Here is an 18,143-nt window from a genome sequence, read left to right on the forward strand (position 1 = left end):
GCATGGGCAGCCGCTGCGGCTTGTTCGCCGTTTGAATGCACATCCGCTGCCGATGGTGACTGGGGTTTCCAGGAGATCTGGACAGATTTCCTTCGCGTCTGTTACACGTTACTCAAAGTGAACGGACTGGAATCGTCAAATGTTTCTTGGTGTGTTCTGTTCACGTTAACTGAATACCCGAGTACATTGAAAACTATCTATGTTGTTTCAGTTACTTGTCACTGTACTTGGTCGGGGTGCATGATATGTTGTTGGTATTTAAGAGAGTGCTAGCTACGCACAACCAATAGAAATTAAGCCGTGCTTAATGCATAGCTAGAGGTCATGCCAAATAGTACGTAAGACTGTGCCTGACGTTCAAGGGCGGGCCCAAATAATTTTCCTGTTTCCAGTTCCTGTGTTATTATTTTATTACTTTGTTATAGAGAAATGGCTAATCAAATTTTAAGAGCCGTTACTTGGAAGGGCTCATCTATGTTAGTCAGACTTGGCTTCATTGGTGCCGTGTATAATTAAAGGTTTACTTATAACCAATTGGGCAGATATGTTTGTCTATCTGATGCGCCAGAATGTTGTCTGCCGCTAATGTGTTTATGTTTCAGATAATTGGCAGTGGTCGATGCTCCGATCGGGGTATCACGGTGGAAGAGGGAAATTTAAGGTTCAAATGGCTCTGAGCACTATGGGACTTAATTTCTGAGGTCATCAGTTCCCTAGAACTTAGAACTACTTGAACCTAACTAACCTAAGGACATCACACACACCCATGCCCGAGGCAGGATTCGAACCTGCGACCGTAGCGGTAGCGCGGTTCCAGACTGTAGCGCCGAGAACCGTTCGGCCACTTCGACCAGCGAAATTTTGAGGACCTGGATCTGTGTCTGTGGTTACGTTGTTTGTGTCCTGCAATTCCATCTTTCCAGTGGAAGCTTAATATTGTAGCTCAAAGTTAAGTCAAAGCTGAGTATAGCTCCATTTTACCCTCTCGTCCATGAATCTCCTCTGTCTGGTAGCACCTTTCGGCCTGCTCGCTTCCATCACTAGTTCTCTCTCGCTCTCTCTCTCTCTCTCTCTCTCTCTCTCTCTATCTATCTATCTATCTATATATATATATATATTAGAATTTGATATGGAAGCCAGTTCCTATGTAAGTCATGAAGCATTCAGTTATGTCAGTTAAATTCCATTAACGAGGTTTTATGAACATTTTTTTGATTAGTGAAAATTGCTTGAGTAAATTTTGAAAGAGTATGTCTGTGTTTGTAATAAAGAAGTGTATGGCAATTACAAACTGGTTATGTGTTTAATTTCGATGCGTCAAAAGGAACCATGCATCACCCCTTGACGACAAAATCCGGAATTAACGTCCCAATGAGTGTGCGAAAAATGTTTGATAAATAAGCTTCTTCAACCCGTCACACCTGAATGTTGGGAGATGTAGGCATTAAGGCACCAAGTGTGCGAGAGTCCTCTTCTACGACACTACAACAAGACACAGGAAACGTCGAATCTGCAGATTGATGCCAGGAATTGATGCCAGGACCAGTTTAACGTGTCAAAACCATGATTCAAAGAACGCATCAGCAATGAAATTCCTGTCTCACTATCCCGACGCGTGTGTGGCATTTACAGATGGATCGAAGTCTAGTGAAGGCGCTGGCAGTGCTTACTGGGTATCCTGAAGCCTTTACCAGCTGGATCCACACACCATTATTATATGTGTAAGGTGTCAGGCATATCCAACACCTTCCATAAAAACCCTGACATGATAAGCAAATCCAGTAGTATGTCACATAGTTCCGAATAAATCGTGACAATTAACCAAAGTAATACGAGTAACGAGTGACCAAATGGAATATCACAGACTAACACAGGAATGCCTAAATGCATGTCGTACCTTCCCACCGTGAGACAGACGTAGTTCTGAGGGGAGTAACGAGAACAGAAGCCGAGAGCAGAACCGTGTTAAGCTAGTAGAAGGCCCTACGACAAGGGACGGACTGGACACCCACTTCGCCAGCTAACCATTAGGACGACACCACCCGCAAGTTTTAGCGTGAGACTTTTTCGCGTCTTTGTTACGTCAAAGACCACCCGCCAGCCCATGTTAAAAGCTAGAGCCCTCCAGAAAAACAGTATAGATCTTACGATAACACAAAAAGGGCCACACCAAACGCAAGTTTCAGCGTGAGACGTTTCGCGTCTCTGTTACATTAGGACCACCCCCCCCCCCCCCCCCGCCCATGTTAAAAGATAGGAAGATAGAGCCCTCCACAAGAACAATACAGATCTTACGATAACGCTAAAAGGACCACACCAGCTGCAGGTTTTAGCGTGAGACTTTCTCGCGTCTCTGGTGCGTTGCAAACTTTAAAAACATTGCCCCACCACGAAAAGTATAACGTTTCTCATTGGATAGACAGAATTTTTGTAGGCGGAGCTTAAGGTTAACATTGAGGCCCTGATTGGTCAGATGAAAACACAGCCAGATAGTTTTTTTAAAACCAACTTCGGTAAATTGTAGTAAGGAGAAGCTAGGGGAGAGTTGCTTCCGAGAGGGCGAGCTGGACGGAGCTCCGCCGGCCGCCGCCCCCCTGACGAACACTGACAAGGTAATGAACGCACGCGATGTCGCATAACAGCGCACAAAGCTTCACTCATAACTGCAGAAGTCTCATCTGTTACACCCCACTTTTTGCGTAATACTAGTGTCGATCGTAAATTAAAGCTCATGGTGTTCACATTTGCCACTTGAAGTAAAAATCTGAAACGCGATGATTTCTCTATTATATAATTATTGAAAAGCCACATCAGCCACTGTAATTTACGACAAGTTAGATAAGTAATTAAAGATAATTGAGGGTCATTGTAGACCATTTTGATAGTTTTCTCTTTTGTGAAACTTAATTTAAACCTAGATTATAGATGCGATATATCATAGGTCACCCTTCGATCCATTGTAGAACTTGGAAACCCATTCAGGGAATATTCGTTCACATTTTTGTTGAACGCAGTTGGTTTTTACCATCCTGTATTAAAACACTTCCTTTTATCAATAGTGCAATTTATAAACAATGTTTTGTGAGTAGAATAAAATTTCCAATGGTAAACGTAACTGCTTTTTCGTCGTTATTTTACCAGCTAACAAAAACTAGGAAAGTCTTGAACCCCTTCCACTAAATTTAGTTAGTATTATGATTCTTTTACAGGGAGTGCAGTGGAGCTGACGCTGAAATCATTAAGTATTTGGTTATATCATTGCTAGTCTCACTGAACTCTTCTGAATTAAACATGTCATGTGTGGTATGGCGTCTCCTTACCAGCAACAGGTCCCAGGTTCAAACTAGTCAATTTCCTAAAAAACACGCTCAGAGCGTCGCTGCGCGAAAGTGGTAGGGAGACACGGTATAGAAAAAAACAGACACCACCATGAATGTTTAGATATGGTGGGACTGATTGCCATATTGGAAGCCCTACTATTCGCGCAGACCCCACAGCAGACACAGTAGGTATCACCTCTGACAGTACGTCAGCACTACAACTGATAAGAAACTATCATAGTAGCTGTGACAACCCCATAGTTGCTGCAGTTGTCGACGTTGTGTTTCGGGTGCTGAGGAAATGTCACAACATCGTCACAATGTGGATGAAGGGCCGCTCTGGGATCCTTGGCAATGAACAAGTATATGCCCCAGCAAAGCAGACATCTCTGCTTGGGCTAACTAAATATCATAAAATCTCTCACAGATATGGTAACTGTGCTCAGAAAGCGGTTGTCATCGCACTGGCAGGAGGAATCGTAGCAGAATGAAAATTAAGGGCAAGCATCATGCACTAATACATCCCTCGTTTCCATGAGTACTATAGTATAATAGGGCAGCAAGTATAATCAAGGAGCCTGACGTCAATTAAAGCAGACTGAAATTTAATCAGACAAATTCAACATCCTAAGCGCCACCCCTGTAAGAGTTTCCGAAGAGGGAGAAGAACCGAACAAAATATTTCTAAGATGTCCTCAGAACACGCAGTACACAAGCGTCCTTGCTAGTAGCCTTCGGGCTCTTGGTCATTAGTTCTCAAGCAGCATCCAGACCTTGTTAGCATGCAAAGATGTTGCAACGTATGAGCTACTGTACGAGCTCGTCAACAGTGCCAAAATCAAGGTAAAATTCCCTGCGCTGCTAATCTATCGCTTCTGGTACATGGAATGCCAGAGAAAGACCAAATCTCAATTAACTGGCTATATCCCTACGTGTTACAGGCCATAATCTGGAACACTCAGCTTTTAGATGTATGTCTCTACGTGTACGAGACGGAAAACATGTGTAACTATCTGTAAGTGTGGCTGTAATATACAACTCTGGTTCTTGTACACTGTTCTCCTATCAAGACGATACTTGCAGACCTGCACAAATATTCAGTTCTCTATCCGCCACTTTTGAAACAATTCTCACAGGACGTACGAAGAACAATTTATTATTAAAAATATATAGTCATTAATGTGGACTGAATTGGAAAGATCCCAAATGTGTACCAAAGGCGATTTATCATTTCATATTGTTTTAATAACAGTATTTTTACAGAATACTACCTGGGTGTATCCTGTGGTCCTTGTTCGTCTAGTTAACTCGTTTTCGCATGTTCTTATTGCAGATCTTATTTTATGTCGAATCAGTCCTTTGTTTACCCTATGTTACATCGTACCAGAGTACGACTGAAACTATATCTACCCCATAACTTGCAAAAACCAGTTGTAATAAGACATTCGTTGTGATTAGATGGTCGTATGGGCGAGCTCTGAAAGCAAATAAATAAATACTTACCCTTCTGAGGATTGTTGTATTATTCCGTGTTTTGTGTCTACGTTTCGGTGACAACAAATATTACTTACTGGATATTACAATGCTTTGAAGGTATTACCACAGAAACGAAGGTAAATAGGGTAACAAACGGAACAAATCATAATTACGTCATTACTCTTAACAACCCTCTGTAGACTGAAGGATACTTTTACCATAGTAATCAGAAAGTATCTGTGAAGAATCTCCGAAAGTGTGTTTGTGGAGTTCGGTTTCACAGTGCAAAAGTTATCCGAATTAAGTAGAACAAGCACAAAAAATTGTAAACTTGGTACATACATTGTATTTCAAACAAAAGACAACAGGTTTACTCACAGGAGGTCTTAGGTTGTACCGTGACTTCTCTTCAGCGTTTGTTCTGTCTTGACAGTACAACCGTTCTGAGCGGCATAATATGTTTATGAGAGCAAAATTCCGCATGCAGTACTTAATGCTGTTGTCTAATTGTGTCTCAGAAAATATTTAAATAGGTATTCTTGTTTGGAGGTAGGACAGTTCGAGTTATTCTTTTCCATAGTGCGTGACTGGAAAGGGAAAAAACGCACTCGAATATTTATTCCGTAATTTTTTTTATAAATAAAGATAAACTTACATGTAATGGATTTAATGCAGAGAGAGAGAGAGAAGAACAGGAAGTGGATCTACTCTGGAAACAGAAATTCAGTAGATTTTCTTTCCAAACATGAAAAAAATTAATCATTTCCATTTTTGAAATATATCATATTTCTTTTAATAAATATTGAAATGTGTACAATGTTTTATCTTGCCTAGGTTACTGAAATTATCAATGCACTATAACTGAAAACGTACGTTGTAGATTTTGGTTCGTTCAGTAAGCTTCATGTTAGAAAGAATATCTGTGTTTAAATTTTGCTAAGCGCATGGAACTTTACGATAACAGGCCCTGCAGGGAACTATACAATCCTCTGATATAGCGAGTGGGATAGTATCAATTCATTGTTATCGTCGTGTTTATTAGGAGTCAGATAAATTGTGGTGCCCTTGTGTGTGACTGAAATGATACTCGTCTCCGCATATTGCAACTGTTACAAAAGAAGCAAACGGTTATTGCAATGTTCACGACGAATAACGCAGCTGTTACTGCCTGTGTGCAGGGAGTAAATGACATTTATTGTGAATGGCACGCTTTGTTCGGAGTTTCGTATCATAACAGTCTCCATCACTTGAATATAAAGGACTGCAAATTATGTAAAGGCGCAATTACGGTAAACATGCGAGCAGCAAATTTAGCACTTCTGACAACGGAATGATATTTAAGAACCACAGACGCAGCAGTAGGAGGAGTACAAATAATTAATGGGTTCGATTACGCTCGTGACATCCAAAAGAAAAAGTGTTTTACTATTTGTAACCGAAAGATTTCGACGAGTAATCGTTCTCAAAAACATATTTTTTTAATTCTTCTAGGCGGAACTTCAATTCAGCAGGAAATAAACATTACTCTTCATTCTGAGAGAGAGGGCAGTTCTCACACTGTTTACATTGCAGTAGGAAATGGCATGAATTTTATGAACTTTTGTATTCTCGTCTTATTCCCTACAACTGGGTGTTTGCTACACATGTAGATTCATTTCTAAGTAATTTATTCTTTACATTGTACTATCGAACTTAACCTACATATCAGAAATACACACATCCAAAAAAGTATTGCAACAACCCTGTTCCCAGCACTCCTGAAGATAGCTGTTGACTGAATATTGTATCACACCCACATTCCCTTTGACTGTTGAGAGATGTCACTAAACCCGCCCAAAGATGTAAACAACCATGCATGAGCACCGCCTATTAGACGGAGAGGGTGTCCAGTGTAATGGTACTTGAATTACGCAACCATTATGGCACCTCATCTGAACTTCTCGATACCAGTAACATTCTACTGTGTTTCTGTTAACTACTTAACATATTTCTGAGACAACATTCAGATTTGATTTCATTTGTGATACATCGATATGTTGATATAGCAATGATATTATTCTTATGTGTATTCTTTCTTTTGTCACTATGATCTTTGACGTACTTGTAACTCTGATTTTTTGGCGCATAAGCGATTATTAGTTAGTTGTTGAGTTGTTAGAGAGTCGGACCTTGAGAAAGTCAAGTCTTGGATGTCATGTTGGAAAGACGCATATTGTAGTCCGCTTATAAAATGTGAACTTTAACAGTGACTATGAGGAAGATGTTTTCAAATATGTTTTGTATTGTGAAGTGATATTTTGTGTGTTACGTGATATTGCAATAAAAGCAATTAAAATGAAGTGTAACTTAAATTTAGGAGTGCTGACTATTTTTTTACATCACCATTGTCGAGCAAAAGTGCAATCTCCAAGAATGGTTTGTGAAGCGCATCTACAAAACTTTTGAATAGAGCAGGATAAAACCTAGGCCTCTTTGCGTCCGAGCTTGGAATCAAAACCACCTAGATTTTCAACGATTGAGCCATGATTTTACGACGAGACCTGCATGGGAAACACAAAAAGATGAGTGCCTAGTTTTTTCATTATTACATTAAATGACTATTAACTGTGCTCTAATGACACCTGCCAAATAATATGACTGTTGTTGCCAGATAATGCAGTATTTAGCAGCGTGAGCAACACCAAAATCGTTATTAAAATTTTGACCTTTGTTGTGGTAGGGTAGTTAGACCACTCACTCCACCAAGAGTGTGACTGCTACGGTCGCAGTTTCGAATCCTGCCTCGGGCATGGATGTGTGTGATGTCCTTAGGTTAGTTAGGTTTAAGTAGTTCTAAGTTCTAGGGGACTGATGACCACAGCAGTTGAGTCCCATAGTGCTCAGAGCCATTTGAACCATTTGAACTCCTCCAAGAGGGAGGTACACGGCTTGTGTTGTCTGTAGTACAACCATGCCTACGTGGGCATGGATGTGTGTGATGTCCTTAGCTTAGTTAGGTTTAAGTAGTTCTAAGTTCTAGGGGACTGATGATCACAGCAGTTGAGTCCCATAATGCTCAGAGCCATTTGAACCATTTGAACTCCACCAAGAGGGAGGTACACGGCTTGTGTTGTCTGTAGTACAACTGTGCCTACGCGGGCATGGATGTGTGTGATGTCCTTAGGTTAGTTAGGTTTAAGTAGTTCTAAGTTCTAGGGGACTGATGACCACAGCAGTTGAGTCCCATAGTGCTCAGAGCCATTTGAACCATTTGAACTCCACCAAGAGGGAGGTACACGGCTTGTGTTGTCCGTAGTACAACCATGCCTACGCGGAAATGGATGTGTGTGAGGTCCTTAGGTTAGTTAGGTTTAAGTAGTTCTAAGTTCTAGGGGACTCATGACCACAGCAGTTGAGTCCCATAGTGCTCAGAGCCATTTGAACCATTTGAACTCCACCAAGAGGGAAGTACACGGCTTGTGTTGTCTGTAGTACAACCATGCCTACACGGCCGATACCACGGTTCCATCGCGTAAGCATTGTTACTTTGTGCTAGGAAGGGCCCTCAACAAGGTAAGTGTACAGGCGCGTCGGAATGAACCAAAGTGAAATTGTTCGGACATGGGGTGAGGTACTGAGAGAAAGGAACTGTCGATGACATGCCTCGCTCAGACCAGCCAAGGGCTGCTACTGCCGTGGATGACCGCTACTTACGGATTATAGCTCGGAGGAACGCAGACAGCAACCCCATCATGTTGAATAATGCTTTTCGTGCAGCCATAGGGCATCGTATTACGATTCAAACTGTGCTCAATAGGCTGCATGATGCGCAAATTCACTCCCGACGTCATGGCGAGGTCCAAGTTTGCAACCACGACACCGTGCTGACTATACAGATGGGCCCAACAACATACCGAATAGACTGCTCAGGGCCGGCCGCTATGGCCGAGCGGTCCTTGGCTTTTCAGTTCGGAACCGCACTGCTACTACGGTCGCAGGCTAGAATCCTGCCTCGGGCTTGGATGTGTGTGATGTCCTTAGGTTATTTATGTTTAAGTAGTTCTAAGTCTAGGGGACTGTTAAGTCCCATAGTGCTTATCTGAAGCATTTGAGACCATTTGGTATCATTTTCTCTTCACCGATGAGTGTCACATATGCCTTCAAGCAGACAATCGCCACTGACGTGTTTGGCCGCAACCCGGTCAGGCTGAACGCCTTAGACACACTCTCCAGCGAGCGCAGCAAGGTTGAGGTTCCCTGATGTTTTGGGGTGGCATTATTTGGGGCCGACGTACGCCGCTGAGGGTCATGGGAGGCGATGTAACGGCTGTACGATACGCGAATGCCATCCTCCAACCTATAGAGCAACCATTTCGGCAGCATATTGGCGAGGCATTCGTCTTCATGGACGATAATTCGCGCCTCCGTCATGCACATTTTGTGAATGACTTCTTTCTGGATAACGACATCGCTCGACTAGAGTGATCAGCATCTTCTCCAGACATGAACCCTATCGAACATGTCTGGGAGAGATTGAAACTGTCTATTTATGGACGACGTGACCTACCAACACTCTGGGGGATTTACGCCGAATCGCTATTGAAGAGTGGGACAATCTGGACCAACAGAGCCCTGATGAACTTGTGGATAGTATGCCACTACGAGTACAGGCTTGCATCAGTGCCAGAGGACGTGTTACTGGGTATTAGAGGTACCGGTGTGTACAACAGTCTGGACCACCACCTCTGAAGGTCTCACTCTATGGTGGTACAACATGCATTGTTTCATTTCATAGGACATTCGTTTGACTCATGGTAATGCAAACTAGCTGGCTTCTAGGTCTAATTTAATACCAGATTCCTTGCGACATACAGGATGTTGCAGAATGATGTTTTGGGAGACTGTAGAGGATGAAATTCAGGACATTTTTCAGTGAGGAATAAACCGTTTCTCGATCAATAGCTGGCGCAACGTCTCGTGGAACACAGTCCTTGGCGTGCAGGGGGCGTGGCACCTTTGCGGCGAGTGCCATTGGGCCGTTTTGTGTGTGAAGCAGCACGAACAGCACAGGTGAGCGGGGCAGCGGGGCGGCTGTTTGTTCTAAATCCCGTGTGGCTTCCAAGTTGGTCTCGCTGAGCATCTCCCGGACACGAGGGACCTGCACCGGAAAGGGGAGTGGGCGCGTTATTCCTTTAGCCTACCAGGTCTGGAAGCGAAATGTGGGTCGTTGTCATCTAACTAAACATTTTCTGGTGACTCCAAGTGTTTTCACTGTTTGTCACCGCCCAGCGGCTTTGTGTGGTCTCGGTGAGCTACTTGCAGTTCGTTGCTTCGGTGCCGAGATTTTAGAAAAGGAGTGTGGTAATCAACATAGCAGGCCTGCCCTAAGCAATTTCGGGTTCCCAGAGTGAGATTTTCACTCTGCAGCGGAGTGAGCGCTGATATGAAACTTCCTGGCAGATTAAAACTGTGTGCCGGGCCGAGACTCGAACTGGAGACCGAGTTCGAGTTTCGGTCCGCCACACAGTTTTAATGTGCCAGGAAGTTTCATATCAGCGCAAACTCCGCTGCAGGGTGAAAATCTCATTCTGGATATTCCACGATACCCCGCAACAAATTCTGCATTTTTTCAACCGAAACTGGCTGATAACAGAAAATGTATGATACCTCGTATCTCACTAATGGACCACTTCATCATCCCATGAAAATGGTCATTTTCATTTCTGTGTGTTTTAGAATTCATTGTTGACTTAAATGGGGGAGTGAATGTCTCGTGAATAAAAGACAAAACAGAATTTCACTCACTGTTCCAGAGAAAGACGCAATGGACTCCACATGTGAAGTACCGAACTGATGCAACTAACGAAGGATGCACTAATTTAACGTCTTGCCGAAGTGGACGTCATTAATGAAGGAGCACAAACTCAACCTGCTTAACAACAGGGATAGAAATCGGGTATAGCCTAGCACATCAATTAATTTAGGTACACGTGAAAGAGAATGAAAGGGCCTCAATTCGAAAGACACTTCACCCTTTATTGCTTAATGATTTGTACTTCACACCTTTAAGAAGTAACCAACGTAAACCTCAACTGAAAAATGAAGATGTTAAAGTGACTTGAAGATCTGGTCTGACTATGTGTCTTCGCATGTGAAAAACAATAGCTCCAACAGCAGATCCTCGATCTTCAGTTGTGGAGACCTCAAAACAGCGATACTGCTAACTACATGTGTGTAATATAAAACAGTAACAAAAGGGAGCGACAATCCGTCGTGAGAAATGTGGGTATTAGGGAAGGGACTCAGAAAACATCAGCGTTGAAATAAGCAACTCCTGCTTGCCAGCAGTCGCGTTACGATCTAGTAGCGGACAAATCGATACAAGAGTTTTAGATTGCATTTCTAATGAGCAAGCTCAGCTTATTCCCACTCATGGGCACCACTACCAAATTGTATCTGAGAAGCCGGCCGCAGCCTTCCCCTCTCCACAAACCCCATAATTCATCAGCATAAATGACAGGTGTGAAGCAGCAGTAATGCTAACTATTCGGGTAGCAACTTAAGAATCAGTCAATCAATGACTATGAAAACAAAAATGGTTCAAATGGCTTTGAGCACTATGGGACTTAACTTCTGAGGTCATCAGTCCTCTAGAACTTAGAACTACTTAAACCTAACTAACCTAAGGACATCACACACATACATCCCCGAGGCAGGATTCGAACCTGCGACCGTAGCGGTCGCACGATTCCAGATTGTAGCGCCTTGAACTGCTCGGCTGCCCCGGCCGGCACTGTGAAAAATTGTCACATTTTCTGTTCAGTGAAACGGTGTGAGTGTGGTTGTATGTTTCAACCATGAAGCATAGAAATAATGTTTGTCTTCTTGGCTTCATGCAGAAGTATGCGTGTGTTTGAGTTGGGCACCAGTAGCTAATTCTTAAATGTTACCTTAATGATAAGCTTGCAGATCCAATAGGTCAACATTTTATTGCAGCTTCGAACTTGGGCTTCTGGTATGTGTTCAACATGTTTATGACTGTGCGAGTATGTCCATAAATGACAGTGGATTCCCTGAGGGTGAATCTGTGCTTGGTGTGACTTATTCGTCAATGTGAGTAAGATGTTGGCAAAGTCAACCTTTCATTTTATCGTCCTATTTAATCTGCCAATTTGTTGTAACATTTTGGAAACTCTTTGGACAGTTTATTTTTGAGCCATTGGCACAGTTCCTCTGTCAAGTGAGTCAACCACTACCAAAAATAATCTAAAGTGACTGGGCGGAGGGGGAATGAGGTATTCCTTGACCTCGTTTGCATGTCGCCTCTCATTTTCATCAATTTTATTACTGTTTTAAGTCATTGCACGGTGGTAACAGGCCAAATAAGGTTATTGCAATGAGAGTATTTGTACTGAGAGCTCAAAATACTTTTCACTTGATTCCTACAGATGTTGGGTTACTTCTCTGGGTGGCCTGTGCGAGGCGAGCACTGGTGGATGTGGTACACTGTGTTTCCGGTTGGTGATTGCACTTCTGCGAATACTGGGGGAATCGAACATCAATGGGCTTAAGCGCCTGGCGGAACGACTGACGTCGGACGAGTATTGCCTACTGTATACAGGGCGAGACGTCTGAGTGTCGCCGAAGTTTACGTGTTTACCGTTCCGGCGTGTCCGGAACAAAGACCGCTGGCACCAACTGACTGCGTTGTCCTCTTGATTCTGAGAATACTTGTGGACTGTGCCCTGCTGGGCGCGACTGGCTGGCGCCGGATGGCCTGTGGTCTAGGCTTGTATTCATTGCCGGTCAAACGGCAAGTTAAGTGCCCTCAGCTGAATAACGGAGGAATGATTTGTCAACTTTAACTCAGGCTAGCTGACGTCATAAAGCCCTGCTCGAAATTGGAGGGAACAGTCGCTATAGGCGCGAATGACGTTCTGAGACAGTGTGGGGGAATTTTGGAATCAACACTGAATGCTGATTCGCGGTTTTCGAGGATACCAGTGAGTTGAGAAATGTTGGCTTCGCTCTTGCGTTGCGCGGACGCAGGGCATTCTGCATCTAGTCTTCGTCGGAGTCGGAAGGTCTTGCGACTTAGTCGCACATTTTCGCTAGAATTCTCGGACAGCCTTCGAGGCCAGGGGTTGAAACAGATTTGCTGCACAGGAGAAGTCGGCGCCGACATTACCAGAACGCTGCCTACCGACGACGTGCTGCAGATTTCAGGACTGGAATTCTAGAAATAATCAGTTTTATGCTGAAATCCTCAATAGCACTCGCTTTACTACAAGTCCACCTTGCTTGTATCTCCAAGTGATCCCATTTGAGCTCTCACTAATAATCGTGATACTGCAATATAGTCGGGAGAGTAATATTTGATTCATTAGGACCTCCAGTCACTAACGTCAGTCTATTGCATCACAAAGAGTAGGAGCCCCTTGTTCTCGAGCCAACTCTTAGTCTCATAATAGTTCAGAATACCCTATCCTTTAACCTACTGTTTGTGTCGATAATCACGTGCCTTTATGTTCTGTTGTATAATAAACATAGTAATATATAATCCGCATATCATTTCGTAGATGTATGTATAATCCCATTTCCTGTTGTTTATTATGCTAAAGTTCTCTTTTTTTCTCTGAGGCGATTACGATTTTTACTGAATTATTGTAAGTGTGCACTCCTTATTTTACCAACTAGCAGGGTCCACCATCGTTTCCTTTTGTTACCGTTGTGCGCGTAATTAATTAGGTGGTAGATAAGGAGGGGGTCGAGTGCTTGTCTCGTTCTCATGCAAAATTCGTAAGAATTAAAGAGGTACAAACTCTTCTCCACCATGGCACCTCGCAAAATATACCCTCGTTTGACCATCGAACAGACTCCCATATGGATGACGTAGTAATAAACATTCCTGGAGCAGGAAAACGAATTAAGGAATTGGAAACAAATGTGTCACCAGGTCCGGATGGAGTGACAGATTGGTTTTTCAAAGAATACTCTAAGACACTGGCCCTTTACTTAGGTTGCTTTTATAGCGAGTCTCTCGTCCAGCACAAAGTCGTAAGCGACTGGAAAAAAGCGCGTATTAGTCGGGTGTATGAAAAGGGCAAAAAACCGGACCCACAAAATTGCAGACCAATGTTCCTAACATCTGTTTGCTGCAGAATCCTTGGACATATTTTCAGCTGGAATATACCAAATTTTCTTGAGACCGAGGAGCTTATGTTCACGAATCGGTATGGTGTTAGAAAACATCATTCTTACGAGATTCAGCTGGCTCTTTTCTTACATTATATACTGAGAACTCTGTGGATGAAGGGCAATAATCTGATTACTTATTTATAGATTTCCGGAAAGCGTTTGACACGGTGCCACATTACAGGATTTTAAAGAAGGTACGAGAATATAGAATAGTTTCACAGATATCTCAGTGGCTCTAATCCTTCTTACGTTATAGAACCCAGTATATTATCCTCAACGGCGAGTGTTCGTCGGAGACAGGGGCATTGTCACGAGTGCCCGAGGGAAGTGTGATAGGACCGTCGCTAAATGATCTGGTAGACAGGGTGGGCAGCGATCTGCTATTGTTCGCTGATGAGTGATGTACAGGGAAGCTTCGAAGATAAGTAACTCTAAATGTAGAAAAATGTAATTTAATGAGGATGAATAGGAAAAACAAACCCGAAATTTTCGGATTAGTAATGTCCTGCTTGAAACAGTGACTTCTTTTAAATATCTCGGCGTAACGATGCAAAGCGATATGAAATGGAACAAGCATATGAGGTTTGCGGTAGGGATTCGATTTGTTGGAAGAATCTAGGAAGCTGTCGTTCATCTGGGAAGGAGACCCCATGTAGGAAGCGGGGGGGGGTTGCTAGATCTGTTACTGGTAGGTTCGAACAACACACAAGTGTTACGAAGATGCTTTAGGAACACAAATGGGAATCCCTTGAGGGAGGCGACGTTCTTTTCGAATAACACAAATGGGAAAAGAGAACAGGCGTTTGAGCTGGCAGAAGAACAGTTTTGTTGCATCCAACATACATTTCGCTTAAGGACCACGAAGATAAGAGAAATTAGGGTTCATACGGAGGCATATAGACAGTCGTTTTCTGTCGTTCTATTTGCGAGTGGAACAGGAAAGAAAATGACTAGCAGTGGTACCGCGTACCCTCCGCCACGCGCTGTATGGTGGATTGCGTAGTATCGACGTGGACTTAGATGTAGATGTACTATAATTTTGTGATACGAGTGATAATTTTACGGCACATAACACACAATTCCACCTCTTGAAGCTTCTAGCACCGATGACACAGAACAATTTAGAGGAGGGGGTAAGTTTGAGATGTTTGGCGAAGAGTTGTCGAAATTGTGGACCTTTTTTGTCTGCTGTGAGGGAACTCCAAAAATTCTACACAGAATCCCACTTCGTTCAAAATGCAAGTTAAGGGTTTCTTTTGAACATTTCTTGAATGTCGATGACGTCCGTTTAGTGAAGTGTAGTACATACCTCCCGCACACTCGTTTCTGTTGCCTTCCTGATGCACATGGTGAGTCATCAGAAGTTAATACACTCCTGGAAATGGAAAAAAGAACACATTGACACCGGTGTGTCAGACCCACCATACTTGCTCCGGACACTGAGAGAGGGCTGTACAAGCAATGATCACACCCACGGCACAGCGGACACACCAGGAACCGCGGTGTCGGCCGTCGAATGGCGCTAGCTGCGCAGCATTTGTGCAGCGCCGCCGTCAGTGTCAGCCAGTTTGCCGTGGCATACGGAGCTCCATCGCAGTCTTTAACAATGGTAGCACGCCGCGACAGCGTGGACGTGAACCGTATGTGCAGTTGACGAACTTTGAGCGAGGGTGTATAGTGGGCATGCGGGAGGCCGGGTGGACGTACCGCCGAATTGCTCAACACGTGGGGCGTGAGGTCTCCACAGTACATCGATGTTGTCGCCAGTGGTCGGCGGAAGGTGCACGTGCCCGTCGACCTGGGACCGGACCGCAGCGACGCACGGATGCACGCCAAGACCGTAGGATCCTACGCAGTGCCGTAGGGGACCGCACCGCCACTTCCCAGCAAATTAGGGACACCGTTGCTCCTGTGGTATCGGCGAGGACCATTCGCAACCGTCTCCATGAAGCTGGGCTACGGTCCTGCACACCGTTAGGCCGTCTTCCGCTCACGCCCCAACATCGTGCAGCCCGCCTCCAGTGGTGTCGCGACAGGCGTGAATGGAGGGACGAATGGAGACGTGTCGTCTTCAGCGATGAGAGTCGCTTCTGCCTTGGTGCCAATGATGGTCGTATGCGTGTTTGGCGCCGTGCAGGTGAGCGCCACAATCAGGACTGCATACGACCGAGACACACAGGGCCAACACCCGGCATCATGGTGTGGGGAGCGATCTCCTACACTGGCCGTACACCTCTGGTGATCGTCGACGGGACACTGAATAGTGCACGGTACATCCAAACCGTCATCGAACCCATCGTTCTACCATTCCTAGACCGGCAAGGGAACTTGCTGTTCCAACAGGACAATGCACGTCCGCATGTATCCCGTGCCACCCAACGTGCTCTAGAAGGTGTAAGTCAACTACCCTGGCCTGCAAGATCTCCGGATCTGTCCCCCATTGAGCATGTTTGGGACTGGATGAAGCGTCGTCTCACGCGGTCTGCACGTCCAGCACGAACGCTGGTCCAACTGAGGCGCCAGGTGGAAATGGCATGGCAAGCCGTTCCACAGGACTACATCCAGCATCTCTACGATCGTCTCCATGGGAGAATAGCAGCCTGCATTGCTGCGAAAGGTGGATATACACTGTACTAGTGCCGACATTGTGCATGCTCTGTTGCCTGTGTCTATGTGCCTGTGGTTCTGTCAGTGTGATCATGTGATGTATCTGACCCCAGGAATGTGGCAATAAAGTTTCCCCTTCCTGGGACAATGAATTCACGGTGTTCTTATTTCAGTTTCCAGGAGTGTATTTTTTCACTTTATAATGCTTCAAATGAGCCTTACTGAAGACTGGGCATGATGGAGTCTTGCACTTAAGGGGATCCTTCTCAAGCGAATGCCATGCTAAAGGTGTAAGTGTCCATGTACACATGAGACATGTCGCCGATACGAAGCATCAAAAGCCACAATATTTCTGGTGATATTCACACAAAAAATATGAGAGTTTTTCAAGCAAATACTTTCTATTCGTTTTCCTTATAATGTCTACATCTACACTACATCTACATCCATACTCCGCAAGCCACCTGACGGTGTGTGACGGAGGGTACCTTGAGTACCTCTATCGGTTCTCCTTTCTATTCCAGTCCCGTATTGTTCGTGGAAAGAAGGATTGTTGGTATGCCTGTGAGGGCTCTAATCTCTCTGATTTTATCCTCATAGTCTCTTCGCGAGATATACGTAGGAGGGAGCAATATACTGCTTGACTCCTCGGTGTAGGTATGTTCTCGAAACTTCAACAAAAGCCCGTACCGAGCTACTGAGCGTCTCTTCTGCAGAGTCTTCCACTGGAGTTTATCTATAATCTCCGTAACGCTTTCGCGATTACTAAATGATGCTGTACCGAAGCGCGCTGATCTCCGTTGGATCTTCTCTATCTCTTCTATGAACCCAATCTGGTACGGATCCCACACTGGTGAGCAGTATTCAAGCAGTGGGCGAACAAGTGTACTGTAACCTACTTCCTTTGTTTTCGGATTGCATTTCCTTAGGATTCCTCCAATGAATCTCAGTCTGGCATCTGCTTTATCGAATATTAGTTTTATATGGTCATCCTATTTTAAATCACTCCTAATACCTACTCCCAGATAATTTATGGAATTAACTGCTTCCAGTTGCTGACCTGCTATTTCGTAGCTAAATGATAAGGGACCTTTCTTTCTACGTATTCGCAACACACTACACTTGCCATTCCCTGCACCATGCATCAATTCGCTGCAGACCCTCCTGCATTTCAGTACAATTTTCCATTGTTACAACCTCTCGATACACCACAGCATCATCTGCAAAAAGCCTCAGTGAACTTCCGATGTCATCCTCCAGGTCATTTATGTATATTGTGAATAGCAACGGTCCTATGACACTCCCCTGCGGCATACCTGAAATCACTCTTACTTCGGAAGACTTCTTTCCATTGAGAATGGCATGCTGCGTTCTGTTACCTAGGAACTCCTCAATCCAATCACATAATTGGTCTGATAGTCCATATGCTCTTACTTTATTCATTAAACGACTGTGTGGAACTGTATCGAACGCCTTGCGGAAGTCAAGAAACACAGCATCTTCCTGTGAACCAGTCTCTATGGTCCTCTGAGTCTCGTGGACGAATAGCGCGAGCTGGGTTTC

The sequence above is a fragment of the Schistocerca gregaria genome, chromosome 3 (genome assembly GCF_023897955.1).
Source record: "Schistocerca gregaria isolate iqSchGreg1 chromosome 3, iqSchGreg1.2, whole genome shotgun sequence".
NCBI lineage: Eukaryota > Metazoa > Arthropoda > Insecta > Orthoptera > Acrididae > Schistocerca > Schistocerca gregaria.